The sequence below is a fragment of the Pinus tabuliformis genome, chromosome J (assembly GCF_031772625.1).
Source record: "Pinus tabuliformis cultivar Carrire ecotype Pingquan chromosome J, CPIR1, whole genome shotgun sequence".
Taxonomy (NCBI): domain Eukaryota; kingdom Viridiplantae; phylum Streptophyta; class Pinopsida; order Pinales; family Pinaceae; genus Pinus; species Pinus tabuliformis.
Window position 1 is genome coordinate 566,547,457 of NC_142295.1, and position 14,969 is coordinate 566,562,425.

The window sequence follows — 14,969 nt, forward strand, 5'->3', positions numbered from 1 at the left end:
TAAAGACTCTCCCTACGAATCCTAAGAGCAGTATGGTGTTGGGAATCCTTTCGATTTGGCAGTTACACTGAGAAGCTTGAATGAAGAGATAAGGAGTTGTAAGGTAGATAATGACTGGATCATTCAGGCACAAGAGAAGCAAGTAGAGGTCAATGTTATACTTCTTCAGAGTTTGTTAGAATTGCAGTGATAAGGGCTGCTTCAGATCAACCATGCACATGAGGATGGAACTAATGGAGCATATGGTAGTAGATCTCCCGGTAAACACAGGTCAGATAGATTTGACACAGTGAGAGATGGCAGGTTGTTGGACACTCCAGACAGGAGAGGTGATGAGTACAAGTATTATTCTAGTTTTGGTTTTGATATACATCATGATCATCGCCGCTATCATTCTTATAGGAGGAATGATAGGGGGTACTTTCCGGATGAATTCGAGAAAGAAAAACCACCTAATTTTGATGGAGATGTGAAGAAGCGGAAGATGCAGAGGCTTGGATACTTGGCATGAACAAATTCTTTGAGTTGCATGAGTACACAGATAACATGAAGGCTATAATAGATATCTTCAACTTGAAAGGTAAAGCAGACATCTGGTGGGAAGATGTTAAGCAGGTTAGAGACATTAGGACATATGACTTAAGTTAATAGGAATTTAGGAGGCTTTTTAGGAAGAAGTACTTGTTAGAAAGGTTCTATGACAGTAAGGCTAAAGAATTCTATGAGTTAAAGATGGGATCAATGACAGACGAAGAGTACACAACCAAGTTTTAGGAACTATTGAGGTATGTACCATATATTCCTGATGAGAAGGCTAAAGTTTAGAGATTTGTTAGTGGTTTGCCATTAGCATTTAGAGTTTGGATTGAGTATGATGAGCCTTGATGACTTGAGGAAGTCAATGGGAAATTGAAACATTGCTATGAGAAATCAAAGTGTAAAATGAATCTCAGCATGTATGGAAAGGAAGAGACAAAGGTAGAGCTAAATGGAAGCCTAAGAGGACAATGCCTCAGCATGCAGATGGGAAAGAAAACGTGGCACCGCAAAAGAGATTTAATGCAGATAGATAGGGACATGGGCCATAATAGTAGCAACAACATAGAGGTGAGGGAATTGGCCAGTTGGAGTGTTGGACATGTGGTGAGGAGCACCTTAGGAGATATTGTCCACAACATCAGGGTGGACAGCTTAAGATATACAATGCATAGGAGGCGCAGACTATTGGGGATGTTAGTTAGAGTATTCCACGTATCTATGCAACACTGGACAATAGGCAAGCAGAACACCGGGAATCTATCATTGAGATGGATGATAAGCTTTGTGATCAACTTATTTCTATTTTGATTGACCCTGGATCTAATTATAGCTATGTTAGTCCTAACTTGGTGGATAAGTGTGGGTTGAATAAGGAGTTTCATGCAGAGTCTTGGTTAGTGCAGTTGGCTACAGGTACAAAGAAGCAAAGTTCATCATTGGGTAAGAGCTTGCACATTTGACTTAAATGGTATGCCTATAGAATCCGATTTGAATGTATTACCATTGGGTTCATACAATATGTTATTGGGCATGGATTGGTTGTATCTTCATAGAACCAAGGTTGACTGTTATGAAAAAGTTATTGAGTGTGTTGATGACAATGGGGAACCAAGAGTCTTGCAAGGTAAGAATAAGGCCACATCAGTTAGGATGGTGACATCTATGCAAGAAAATCGTAGCTGCAGGAAAGGGTGCAAGCTATTTGCAGTACACATTTCTAGTGATAAGGGTAAGGAGGTTGAGGATGCAGATGTGTTGAACAGGTACCCAGTGTTGCAATAGTTCAGGGATGTATTTCCTGAGGACATTACAAAGTTGCCACCTCACAGGGAGGTAGACCTTTTGATTAAGTTAGTGTCAGGGGTAGCTCCAGCATCGAAAGCACCTTACATGATGAGCACACCTAAGTTGTTTTAGTTGAAATTGCAGCTGAAGGAAATGTTGGACAAGGGATACATTAGGCCAAGTGTATCACCTTGTGGCACATCAGTCTTGTTTGTGAGGAAGAAAGATGGTACCCTCAGATTATCCATTGATTACAGGCAGTTGAACAAAGTGAATATCAAGAACAGAAATCCTTTGCCAATGATTGATGACTTTTTCGATTAGATGAAGGGAGTAACAATGTTCTCGAAGATTGACTTGAGATACAAATACCATCAGGTACACATCTGTTATCACTCCAAAATTTCTTCAAAATTGTTAGAAAAAGAAATGATAGAGGTAACCACCAACCAACTTTGGAGATTAGGATCTAGCCTTCCTAATTCTCAGAGAGGGCTCTCTCTTTATGATTTAAATTTGTTTAAGTTAATTGATTTTAGGCTAGTTATGATTGTACTTGGGTTTTGATTTGGATTTGGTGGTGGGATCACTTAAATGAAAAGAGGGATGTTTTTACCATTGGGATATGGGGTCAAATTTTAGACAAACAAGACTGGATCAAGTTGTAGAAACAATGTCTATAGGGCAAGATAGTAGAGTTACTTCAGATCTCAAGCCTGGATGGTGAAGTGGTTTTCAACAAGATCCAAAGAGCAATTAAGGGTTCCTTAGGCCAGATTATGAAGAAAGTGAAAGAGGTCAACCGGGATGGGAGAGAAATTAAGGATTCTCAGATACGGATATTAGAAGAAAACATGTAAATGATTAACTATGGAAAACAGAGTGCACTTAAACAAATTCTGAGATACATTTCCAGTTAATTCATTTAACTTTAGATAACATTTAAGTTTGTGAAAAACATAAGAGAATAAAAGATTGACAAAGAAAATACTTCATTGTAATATCTGTAGAAATTTGAATAATATAACACTTATTCATAGAGATTATCCTGATTATACACTATTTGCAGAATGCATGCATAATGCATAACCTCCTCTACCATTGATCATCAATTTGTGGAATTAAGAAACAATCGCATGCGCACATTGAAACATCAATCACACATATCAACACAGTATGTAATGGGGAAAGCATATAGCTGAAAAACCCCAACTATCTGTATATTATAATGATAGAGAACATGTAACAATACATAGTACAATACTCCTCACAAGTACTCAATACTATCTCCACATGCTACACACAAAACTAGCTCAGGTCTGAACAAGTCACGGGTTCAAATCTCCTCCACTGTTTGCCTGCCTCTACTGCGCAATCCAAGTTGAGAATAGATCTGATCCAAGTTCGAATTCCCTTGGCTTGTACAACGCAATCCTCATTGGCAATCTCAATCAATGATTGTGCAAATCTCATGCACAGCTATAGTCACAACTGATAGTAGTCTCACCCTTTCACCCACCTCTAACACTTGTCTCCACTGAATTGTCCATTCACTGAGTTAACTGATGTATTCTTTAGTTGATTTATGAGTTAATAATTAGTGAATTAATTAATAATTAATTCACATCACTCATCACCAGTGTATTTGGCAGTTAGACTAAATACAACTAGTTCAACTAAGTCAAACTGAACACAACTCCATCAACTCCTCAATCAACTCCACGAAACTCAATCACTTGAGTTCCAACTGAAGTCCATCATGCAATAGCTCAACTAACCCATAGGAAAAACGTATTTCCTTCTGGCAGTTGCATGTGCCACATCCGTAGCTCGAACTAAAGTGCTGCAAGAGGATAAGATAATGTTTATAGTCCAAATATTATTAAGAGCTAATAATATTTGACTGTTTTATTTTTAGACTGGCAGTCTAAAAATAGACTCCGCCCATATGTCTAAAAATAGAGGTCCATCTATTTTTACCAACATGACCAATCATCCATAAATAGTATCCTGCAACTCATAGACCATGATCCATATGTCTAAAAATAGACATAGTCTAAAAATAGACTTTGCGTCAAAAATATCCTGCGGGCCCACTTAGTGAAGGCGACTTCTTTTCACTAAGCTCCATCATCTTGTTGCATTTTCAACGCTCCCTCTCAACAAGATATGGATTATCTGCAACCCCTATCCTGCCTCTGTGGTATTCAAATTTGCTCCTGGTGAGCGCCTTCGTCAAGATATCAACATCCTGATCCTCCGTGGGAATGTATGAAAGTAACATGATTCTCCCTGCACATAATCTCTGATATGATGGTACCTGATGTCGATGTGCTTGGATCTATCATTAAATAATGGATTAGCCGAGAGTTCAATGCAACTCTGGTTATCACAATAAATCACAGTAGGCTCCAAGTGTGACCCGAACAAACCAACCAGGATCTTCCTCATCCATATAGCCTCGCATGTAGCCAAACTTGCTACCATATACTCGGCCTCTGTTGAACTGAGTGCCACAGATCTCTGCTTCCTGCTGTACCAAGAAACTGTTGTCAACCCGATACTGAAGATCCCTCCAGATGTGCTCTTTCTATCCGTTGGGCTCCCTGCCCAATCTGCATCCATGAAGCCACATCGCTTCACCTCATCCTCCTGTCTGTACCACAATCCATATCTCGACGTGCCTCTGAGATAATGCAATACATGCTTGCCTGCCTTCCAGAAGAGCTTGGTTGGCTTAACCATAGCTTGTGAAAGCTGGTTAACAGCATAGCATATATCGAGTCATGTATTGACCAGATACATAAGCGACCCCACCAATTGTCGATAAACAGTAGCATCCACTACCTCCGCTGAAGTAGCATCCTCCTTCCTCCAACCTCCAGGAAGAGGAGTATCAACAGGCTTGCAGCCATGCATGTTGAACTTCTCCAGTATCTCCCGGGCATACTTACCCTGAGAAACAAATAGTCCATCACTGCGCTACCAAATTTCCAATCCCAGGGAATAATGAAGGAGGCCCAAGTCCTTCATCTCAAACTCTCTAGCAAGATCCTCCTTGCATGAAAGTATCAACAGCTCATCTCCCGTCAAAATCAAATCATCTACATAAAGTACAATGATCAACAACTTACCCTCCACCACAATCTGGTATAGGTTAGGATCCGCCTCACTCTTGGAGAATCCAAGTCCGGTGAAATAATTGTCTATCCGTGTGTACCAAGCACGAGGTGATTGTTTCAACCCATACAGCGCTCTCTTGAGCCTGCACACATGCGACTCGCTGCTGAAGATCTTGAAACCCTTTGGGCTGCTCTATGTACACCTTCTCCTCAATGACTCCGTTGAGGAATGCATTATTCACATCCATCTGATGGATGTTCCACCCCATATACGCTGAGAGAGAAAGAATCGTCCGTATGGAAGAATACCTTGCGACAGGTGCAAAGGTCTCCTCATAATTGATCCCCTCTATCTGTGAGAAGCCTCGGGCAACAAATCTTGCCTTGTACTTCTCCACACTCCCCTCAGCTGCCTGGTTCACTTTGTAGATCCATCTTGAACCCACCACTGATTTCCCCTTTGGTCTTGGGACAATCTCCCATGCACTGTTTCTAACAATCGAATCATACTCTTTCACCATGGCATCTACCCATGTGGGATCCTCCATAGCATCCTCAAAAGAGGATGGCTCAGTCACGACACATTTGCTCACAAGAGCCATGTATCCAGTGTACCGATCAGGTGACTGTCTCTGTCTACGCTGTGTTATAGGTGGCCCCACAACCTTCTCTGCATCTTGAGCCAGTCGCTCAGCTTCTGTAGTGCGCTTTTTCCCTCTGATGGTTGGCGTTTCATGAGTGGTCTCTTCCACTCCATGAACATCATCTTGTGGCTGACCCACATCTTGAAGCTCATCCTTAGGAACTAATAGCTCCTCATCTGCATGCAAGTGTGGCTCCCTCTCAAGCGAACACTTCATGGCTTTCTCCTCCTGAAATTTGATATCCCGTCGCACAACAGTCTTGCGACTGTCTGGCAAATACACACGATAGTTGTGGGGCGTATCAGTGTACTCCACAAATATCCCAACCTCTGCGGTCGGCTCCAGCTTCTTCCTGGCATCCTTTGTCACATGCATGTAAACAGGAGAACAAAAAATCCTCAAATGGGAAATATCAGGCCTCTTACCAGAATAAGCCTCCTCGAGTGTACTCATGCCAAGTATCTTGTGAGGACAATGGTTTTGCACATATAATGTAGTATTGCATGCCTCCGCCCACAAGTGAAAGGGTAGGCCCTGATCATGCAACATCGCCCGTGCAACACCCACGATCGTTCTATTCTTCTGCTCAGCAACCCTGTTCTACTATGGGTTATGGGGATCTATGAGCTCTCTTCGAATCCCTTCTGCACTGTAGAAGTCCTTGAACTCACCAGAGATGAATTCACCACCATTGTCGCTCCTAAGAGCCTTCACCTTCTTCCCCAATTCCCTCTCGACCAGTGCTTTGAACTCACAGAACTTTGAGTATGTCTCGATCTTCTTCTGCATGAAGAAGATCCAACACTTTCGAGAGAAATCATCAACAAAGATCACATAATACTTGTGCTTTGCTGTCAAAGCTATTGAGAAAGGTCCACACACGTCTATGTGAATTCTCTCAAGGATTGTTGTGGCGTGACTATCCTTCTCATGAAAGGTGGCTTTCACAAATTTTCCCAAAGTACACCCCTTACACTGATTTGACTGCGCAAGAGTGCCTTTAGGAAGCCCAATAGAAATCTGTTGTAGTATCTTCAAGGCTCCATGGTGAAGGTGGCCCAATCTCTAGTGCCACAGCTCGCCATCATCCCGGCTCACCAATCCTTTTACCTTGCATTCCATTGCTGTGCAGCCATCTACATGCAATTGATAAAGGTTCTTGACTCGAACCCCTATCTTCCGGGTTTCTCTAGTTGTCTTACTGCGCAGGAAAGCCTTTCCCTCACAGAAGACAACATCATATCCCTTGTCTTCTAACATCGCCACAAAGATAAGATTCTTCTTCAATCTTGGAACATGCATCACTTCCTTCAATATGAAGGGTTTACCAGACTCCCTTTCAAAGGAAATGGTACCGATACGGTCACACTGTATCTACCATCATCGCCCATCTCGATGTGCACTCCAAGATCTTTCTCATCTAGATCAGAAAACAAATCTCGATCTCATGTCATGTGAAAAGACACACCACTATCCAAGAACCATACCGATCCCATCACACTTGATACCAAGCATGTGATCAGTGAAAAATCCAGTTCAAACTGCGAGGCTAAGGTCTCTCCCACTGCAGATCCAACAGCTTGCTTATTTTTCTTCTTCTGCAGACAATTTGTGGCATAATGTCCATGCTGGTGACAGTGAAAGCACTTCACCTTGGACATGTCCTGCTTCTTGCCTTTCGCACCGGAATGAGAAGCTTTCTTATTCTTCCCCTTCTTTGCTTTGGTAGCCAAAGCGCAATTTTCTTCATCAGATGCCTTTGATGAAGATCCGTCCCTGGTATTCCGCCTGATCTCCTCTTGCACAAGATCAGACCAAAGTCTCTCCCATCCTGGCAATTTCTCTTGACCATTGATAGAGTCCTGATAGGAATGCCAACTCTTCGAAATACCAAGGAGAGCCAAGCTCACCAAGTCCTCGTCATCAACAGTTACCCCCACACTTCCCATCTCATCCTGGCATTGGGTGAACTTCGTGAGATACTTGGGCATACTATCTCCTTTCTCACACTTAATGTTTCTGAGTTTATCCTTGAGCACCAACTTCCTCTGGTTGCTCTTGCTTTGGAATAAATATGTCAACGCTTTCCACATCAAGTATGGAGAAGCCTTTCCATGCAGGCTGGATACAATGTGATCCTTCACGCCCTCCAACAGAATCCTTTGACACTTTGCTGCCTTCTTTTGCCAAGCCTCAACTTGAGTAGCATCAGTAGGCTTTAGGACCTCAACATCTATGAACTCCTTCAACCCATTGTCATCTAACACCGCCTCCATCATGTCTTTCCATGCAATATAATTCGAGCTACTTTCAAGGGCATACTCCAATCGCAATTCGTTGAAAGACATTTCAACTTCGACACCAAGAAAACACTGTTGCAAATTCGAATTCCAGCAGCTCAAAACTCAACCGCTTCTGATCTACAATTCGTGAGAACAAAGTATTTCTCGTACAAAGATTGACTGTATGGGCATTTACCGGATATCTCACCTTCCAAAAGAAGGATGAATCCAAAGGCTACCTGGCCCGATTACAGACTTTGCCTGAAGAAATAAAATGTAATCACTTTCTGAATTATAGATCTAATGATCAACTTCGCTCCGATACCATGTAGAAATTTGAATAATATAACACTTATTCACAGAGATTATCCTGATTATACACTATTTGCGGAATGCATGCATAATACATAACCTCCTCTACCATTGATTATCAATTTGCGGAATTAAGAAACAATTGCATGTGCACATTGAAACATCAATCACACATATCAACATAGTATGTAATGGGGAAAGCATACAGCTGAAAACCCCCAACTATCTGTATATTATAATGATAGAGAACATGTAACAATACATAGTACAATAATCCTCACAAGTACTCAGTACTATCTCCACATGCTACACACAAAACTAGCTCAGATTTGAACAAGTCACGGGTTCAAATCTCCTCCATTGTTTGCCTGCCTCTACTACACAATCCAAGTTGAGAATAGATCTGATCCAAGTTCGAATTCCCTTGGCTTGTACAGCACAATCCTCATTGGCAATCTCAATCAATGATTGTGCAAATCTCATGCACAAATATAGTCACAACTGATAGTAGTCTCACCCTTTCACCCACCTCTAACACTTGTCTCCACTGAATTGTCCATTCACTGAGTTAACTGATGTATTCTTTAGTTGATTTATGAGTTAATAATTAGTGAATTAATTAATAATTTATTCACATCACTCATCACCAATGTATTTGGCAGTTAGACTAAATACAACTAGTTCAACTAAGTCAAACTAAACACAACTCCATCAACTCCTCAATCAACTCCACCAAACTCAATCACTTGAGTTCCAATAGCTCAACTAACCCATAGGAAAAATGTATTTCCTTCTGGCAGTTGCATGTGCCACATCCGTAGCTCGAACTGAAGTGCTGCAAGAGGATAAGATAATGTTTATAGTCCAAATATTATTAAGAGCTAATAATATTTGACTGTTCTATTTTTAGATTGGCAGTCTAAAAATAGACTCCGCCCATATGTCTAAAAATAGAGGTCCATCTATTTTTACCAACATGACCAATCATCCATAAATAGCATCCTGCAACTCATAGACCATGATCCATATGTCTAAAAATAGACATAGTCTAAAAATAGACTTTGCGCCAAAAATAGCTTGCGGGCCCACTTAGTGAAGGTGACTTCTTTTCACTAAGCTCCATCATCTTGTTTCATTTTCAAAAATATCTCTACATAAGAATCCTGTAATGCAATCTCTTTATTACTTGCTCCAGTCTACTGACTTGAAAATTGGTACAATAACCCTCAAGTTTATGATCAAAATAACTTTAGAAATGTATCACAATCCACACTCAATACTTCGAATTATGAAGTATTTATACAAAAATATTTTACAAAATAACCCAAACTATCTTGGGAACTAATCTAGGAGAAATAAAAATCTTCATGCAAGAAAATAGAGACAGCTATTGAACTGATGCTTGCTGTCCCTGTTTATTAGGTTGTGCTGGCTTTTAATATTTGATATTTTGCACTTTAATTTGTGCTTTGTTTTTTGTTCTTCACGCTGGATGCTCTATTCACTCTGATATTTCAACTGATACACTTTCACCTGATACACTTTGACCTGGATGACCTGTCAATATCCTTTTACTGTGCCCTTTTACTTTTACTGTACATTTTTACATTTTTACTGTGTATTCTACAGTAAATCATTTAGTTTCTCCCATGTCTTAGCATCTGGTAATTGGATATTGATCATTTTCCTGAAAATCTCATCTGCCTCTGTATACTTGGCAAAAGTAGGCTTATTGACAAAAAGGTGTTTTACCTCATGCTGGAGGTAAAACAAATTCTCAAAAGTTTGATATAATACTTTGCCAATAGGTATGCCCTTCATGGATGAAGTATTCACCTAATCTCTGGCCACTTCCCGGATTTTTCTATTATAGTCCTCTTATGTCATCAACTTATCATTTATTACCAAGGGATTCGGTAAACCTTTTTGCCTCAAAATTTCAAATTTGACCATGAATCTGTCAATGGCCAGCTGCATGGTTTGGCACTTATCCTCTAGGTTCAACATCAAATTCCTCTTGGTGAGGACCCTTTTAACTTCCAAAATTGTACCTGTTTTGTCAGGTATCTCTAATTCTTGCAGCTCATACTTGTTCTTGGAGTTGAGGAAGTGAATGATCCTTGCAACTTCCTCTGGCATGTCTTCAAGTTATGCTTTGACTCTTTTTATGGCTTATGTAGCCTGCTTTATCAAATCAATATGTTCAAAAATAACTTGGATAGATGGCCAAATATCATTGATAGAGTCAATGATATTGGCCCACAATTGTTCTTTAGCCTGACTTAGGGGTTCATTCAGTGTCAGTTCCTTCTCCAGGCTTTTTATTCATTCTTTCATCCTTGTAGACTTTTGCTGTTCTTCTTTGTGCGTGATTTTGGAAAGCTTGTAGTCAATTTCAAGGCTGGCCACCTTCTCCTTAAGCCTGTTCATCTCAATGGTCTGAATGGACATTTCTTCCATTGCTTTGACCAACCTGTTTGCTTCATCACCTGCAAACCCTGTTGATGTAGACCCTGTTGTTGATGTAGAGGGTGTAGATGCTGGCAGTGTTGTGGCCATTGGAGCTGTGGGAGCTAAGGATGCTACCAAAGTAGAAGGTACAACAGTGGTTACTGTTGGAATAACAGTGGCAGGGGCATCCTCAAGACTAGCTTGTTTTTGCTGAATCAAGCTATCCAATTCTTTTTCCATCTCCTTTAGTTGATCATTCAATTGAAGTACTAGGTCCATCATCTCTTCATGATTGGTTTGGCTCTCTAGGACCTCTTTAGTTTGTGGGTCTTCTAAATGAGGCAGCCTTAGCTGTTTCTTGAGAGCTACTATATCCTCATTCTTCTTTTTGATCAATTTTTCAGATGCCTTAATGTCACTAGGATCATGGCCCAACTCAATGACCAAGTCCTCCAATGACTTGATCCTGTTGTCTTTGGTCTGTGAGGAGGCATTCTCCAATTTATATTGGGTTGTGATGTTATCTAGTGAACCCTGCAGCCTGTGTGTAGCCATGGCCTTTCATGTAAGGGTGGAGTAAATCATCTGTCCAGTCTATTTATGAAACTCTATCTGGTCAATGGGATGAACATCCCTGGCCAATACCTCAAAAATAGTCTTCCTATAATCCACTGAGATCTTTGGTTGCTGAACAAGTGGGCTACATAAATGGGACCTGCATATTTCCTGCTTTGATGTCAAAAGTTGACATCAACTTGCTCTGGTTGGCTGGTGTATGCTTGAAGTATTGGGCGTATGTCTCAGCCTTCAACTTCTCATTCCTCATATTTATTTCCTTGTACCTGTCTTTGATGTCTCTTTCTCTGTCAGCTGGTCTGGTAAAGGAGGAAACCTCAACACTTAGTTGTCTATCAATCATTTGAGTGTTGGAGGTTGATGGCTACTTTATTTCACCTGAAGCAGTTGTGTCTTTGCTTCTTTTCCCCATTGTTTCAGTGTCAGTTATTTCCACTGATTCAATGTTCTCTTCCTGTTTAGACATATGATTCAACTTGGGCCTTTTCCTGAGTTCAAAGTATTCATTTGTAGTCTTCGTGGCAGAACTAGAACCCTCCTCCCTATTTCTGTTTTGATTCCTATCCTCATTGGCTGGGGTATGTAAAACAAGAGGATTACTCATTGGTTCCCCTAGTTCTGGAACTTGCAGGAAAGAACTTTGGTCAATTTTCTTTTCAACATCAATTAGTGTGCTTTCAACATCTACTATTGTTCTATCCATGTCAATCAATGTATTTTCCAACCACTCAGATTGGTTGGAAAACTGCTCAATATCAGGTCTTGGATGGTGGATGAAAGGTCCCAATTTGACCGTGATTCTCAATTTGTTTATGACCCCATGAGGGTCATACTGCCACATGAAACTGTTTCTGAATTTCATTTGTTGCAATATCTTGTCAACCTCAGGTCCAAATTTTTTGTTATTACATATGAAGGGGCCCATTTGGTTCTTTATTTTAAATTTTGTCTTCTTCCTAGCTGATTGGAAATTGACCTCATCTGAATTGATGATTTGCCTGAAATACTCAAGTGAAAATATCCTCATAGGGAGGTATTTGGGCAGCTTATAAGGGGTTCGTTGGAAACCATAAGCAATGAGCTTAGTGTGGTTTTGGTACAGGTACCAGTCTCCCACATTACTGTTCTTAGCCAACTATAGTGCCCTCTTGATTTCTTGGTTGATTCTAGGTTGAGTGTTACTAGTCAGCATGTTCATGACTGGGTAAACAAATGAATCTATGAAGTATTTGTAGGTAAATGCTGTGGAGTATTTCTAGATCAAGGGTGTCCAGAAGACCACTGATCTCTCTTTTCCCTTGGTATCCAACTTCTGGATGCTTACAGGGAACTTATCTGCTTGGTAATACAAAAACATGTGAAATAACACTGAAGAGTACTTGAAAACTCTTTCAGTGGGTAGTCTTGTGAATTGTTCATGCATCCTATCTGCAATGAATTGAGCATAATTGTACATGATAGCAGGAGGTTTTCCTGGGGTGAATATGGACAGGAAGGCTAGGATAACCTCATCCACATGCTCATTTGAGGTATATCCTAGGATGCAAGAGAGCATGGTGATTATATGTCTACCTATCTCTGAAAAAATGGTGGCAGCATAAGGTGGAGTATCTGTGGGAGTATGGCGGTCTTCAATGATGAAGGTCTAGAAGATTTGTCTTATCTTAACCAGGTCTAGTGTGATATATAAGTCCAATAGGTCTCCAATGGATAATGGGGTCTCATTAGGGCTAGGTTGGACTTGCAGCATTTGGTTGATAGACTCTGGAGTGATGGTGAATAAGAGCTGCTGGTTAGGGGCAACAATAGCCCTTTGGCTAGGGATATAGTAGGCATGACAAAAATGTATGATATCCGGGAATGGGTGAACTTCTGGGAATAGGTATTTGGGTAAATTGGATTCCCACAGATGGATGTCATTGGTATGGTTTAGGAATCTATCCTTATTCCAACAGTGGAGCTTCAGAAGGTAGGCTGGGGTAGCAGTATCTTTTATCTGGAAATCCTTGTTTGCTATTGCCAAATGGTCGGTGTCCAGGTGAGGGGTTGACAGAGGTCTCACATCCAGAGAGGTCTAGGAAGCCATGACTGAGTTTATGGATTGGGATTAGCTTGTATTGGCTGTAGAAGTGAGGTTTGGGTAACTATAGTACAGTGAGAGGGTAATTGTAATTTGCAAAAGAGGGGTTTTGGATATACAGGCAAATTACTCTTCAATTAGGTAAATGTATTAATTAATTTCATTTAATTAATCTTTAAACTTGACTATACATTTTCAAATTTAGAGCGTTGTTCTGGTTTTCCCAAAAATACTTGGAATTTTAGTGGTATGGTTTGCAAACTGGTTTGAATGATGGCTACAGAGGGTACGGTTGATGCAGTTGTGAACTGGATGGTTGAATTAGGCGTCCGGAGCTTCTTCGGGTGGTAAACAACAGTCAATTTTGGTCGCAGAGGCTCAGGGTGTCGCAGAAAAGCTTGAGCAGTATTCATAGTGCAAACGAGTGAAAAGAGTCGAAATGGGGCTTCTCTGACCTTTTAACTGGCAACGGTTACAATTTGGTGCAAAATTTTACAAATGAATAGTGGATGGTTTTGGTTTGGGCTGGGAGGTGGTTTCTTGGGCCATCGCATCGCTTTTGGAGAGCGGGCGGTATTTTCTTGAGAGCACGCGATCTCGCCTAGGGCTTCCATGTAGCAGAACAATGCCTGGGCAAAACCACGAATCTCGCGTGTTCTCAGGCTCGTAACGGTAGCATAGTGAACAAGCACGATATGGATGTGCATTGTCGGATCTGGGGGTGGAGGATAAGATGGATGTTGCACGGTCAATATGCATGGAGGGAAACAGAGTCAGGATTTGAGGGGCCCGAGGGGTTAATTAAAATTAATTGTAATTAATTAATAACTAAGGCGGGGATTAAAAAAAAAACAATTAGCGGGTTTAATGGAGTGGGACCAGGGGTTAACGTGGTGGGGTTAGTTTAATTGCACCAAGGGTTCTTTGGCTAAAATGTTTATGTCGGGGAAATATAAATTGAGGAGTTAATTAAATAATGCGGGGGGGATTAAACTTAGGATAAGGGGTTTTTATGGGTTTTGGAGCAAAATAAGGAAATTAATAAGGGGGAAAGTGATTTTTGCAATAGGGAATGGGTTTCACACTAGGGAAAAGGGGTTTTTGGGTAGGGGGGAGTTTTGGAAGGGAATTTACTAGGGAAATTTGTGAAACCAAGGGATAAGGTCAAAATTAAGGGAAAAAGGTATTTAATAAGAAATGAGGGGATAATGGGGAAATTAGTAAATGAGTAAAATGAACTATTGTTAATCTGTGGAAAAATAATGCTTCAACATTCTACCATTGACAGGTCCTCCTGGTAGATTTGATCCATCTATCTCTCTCAAGAAAAAAGCATTGTTACCTCTGTAACCATAAATGACATAGGGGCCTTGCCACAGAAAGTCAAATTTTCCATGTTTGCCCTTGTCTTCTCTTCTAGAATCCCATCTAAGTACTTTCCTGGTAGATCTGATCCATCTATCTCTCTCAAGAAAAAAGCATTGTTACCTCTGTAACCATAAATGACATAGGGGCCTTGCCACAGAAAGTCAAATTTTCCATGTTTTCCCTTGTCTTCTCTTCTATAATCCCATCTAAATACTTTGTCACCTATGTAAAAATCATCAGCTTTAGTCTTTTTATCAAAAATATTTTTGATTTTATCCCAGATTACTTGTGATTTGACATAGTCTTCTTC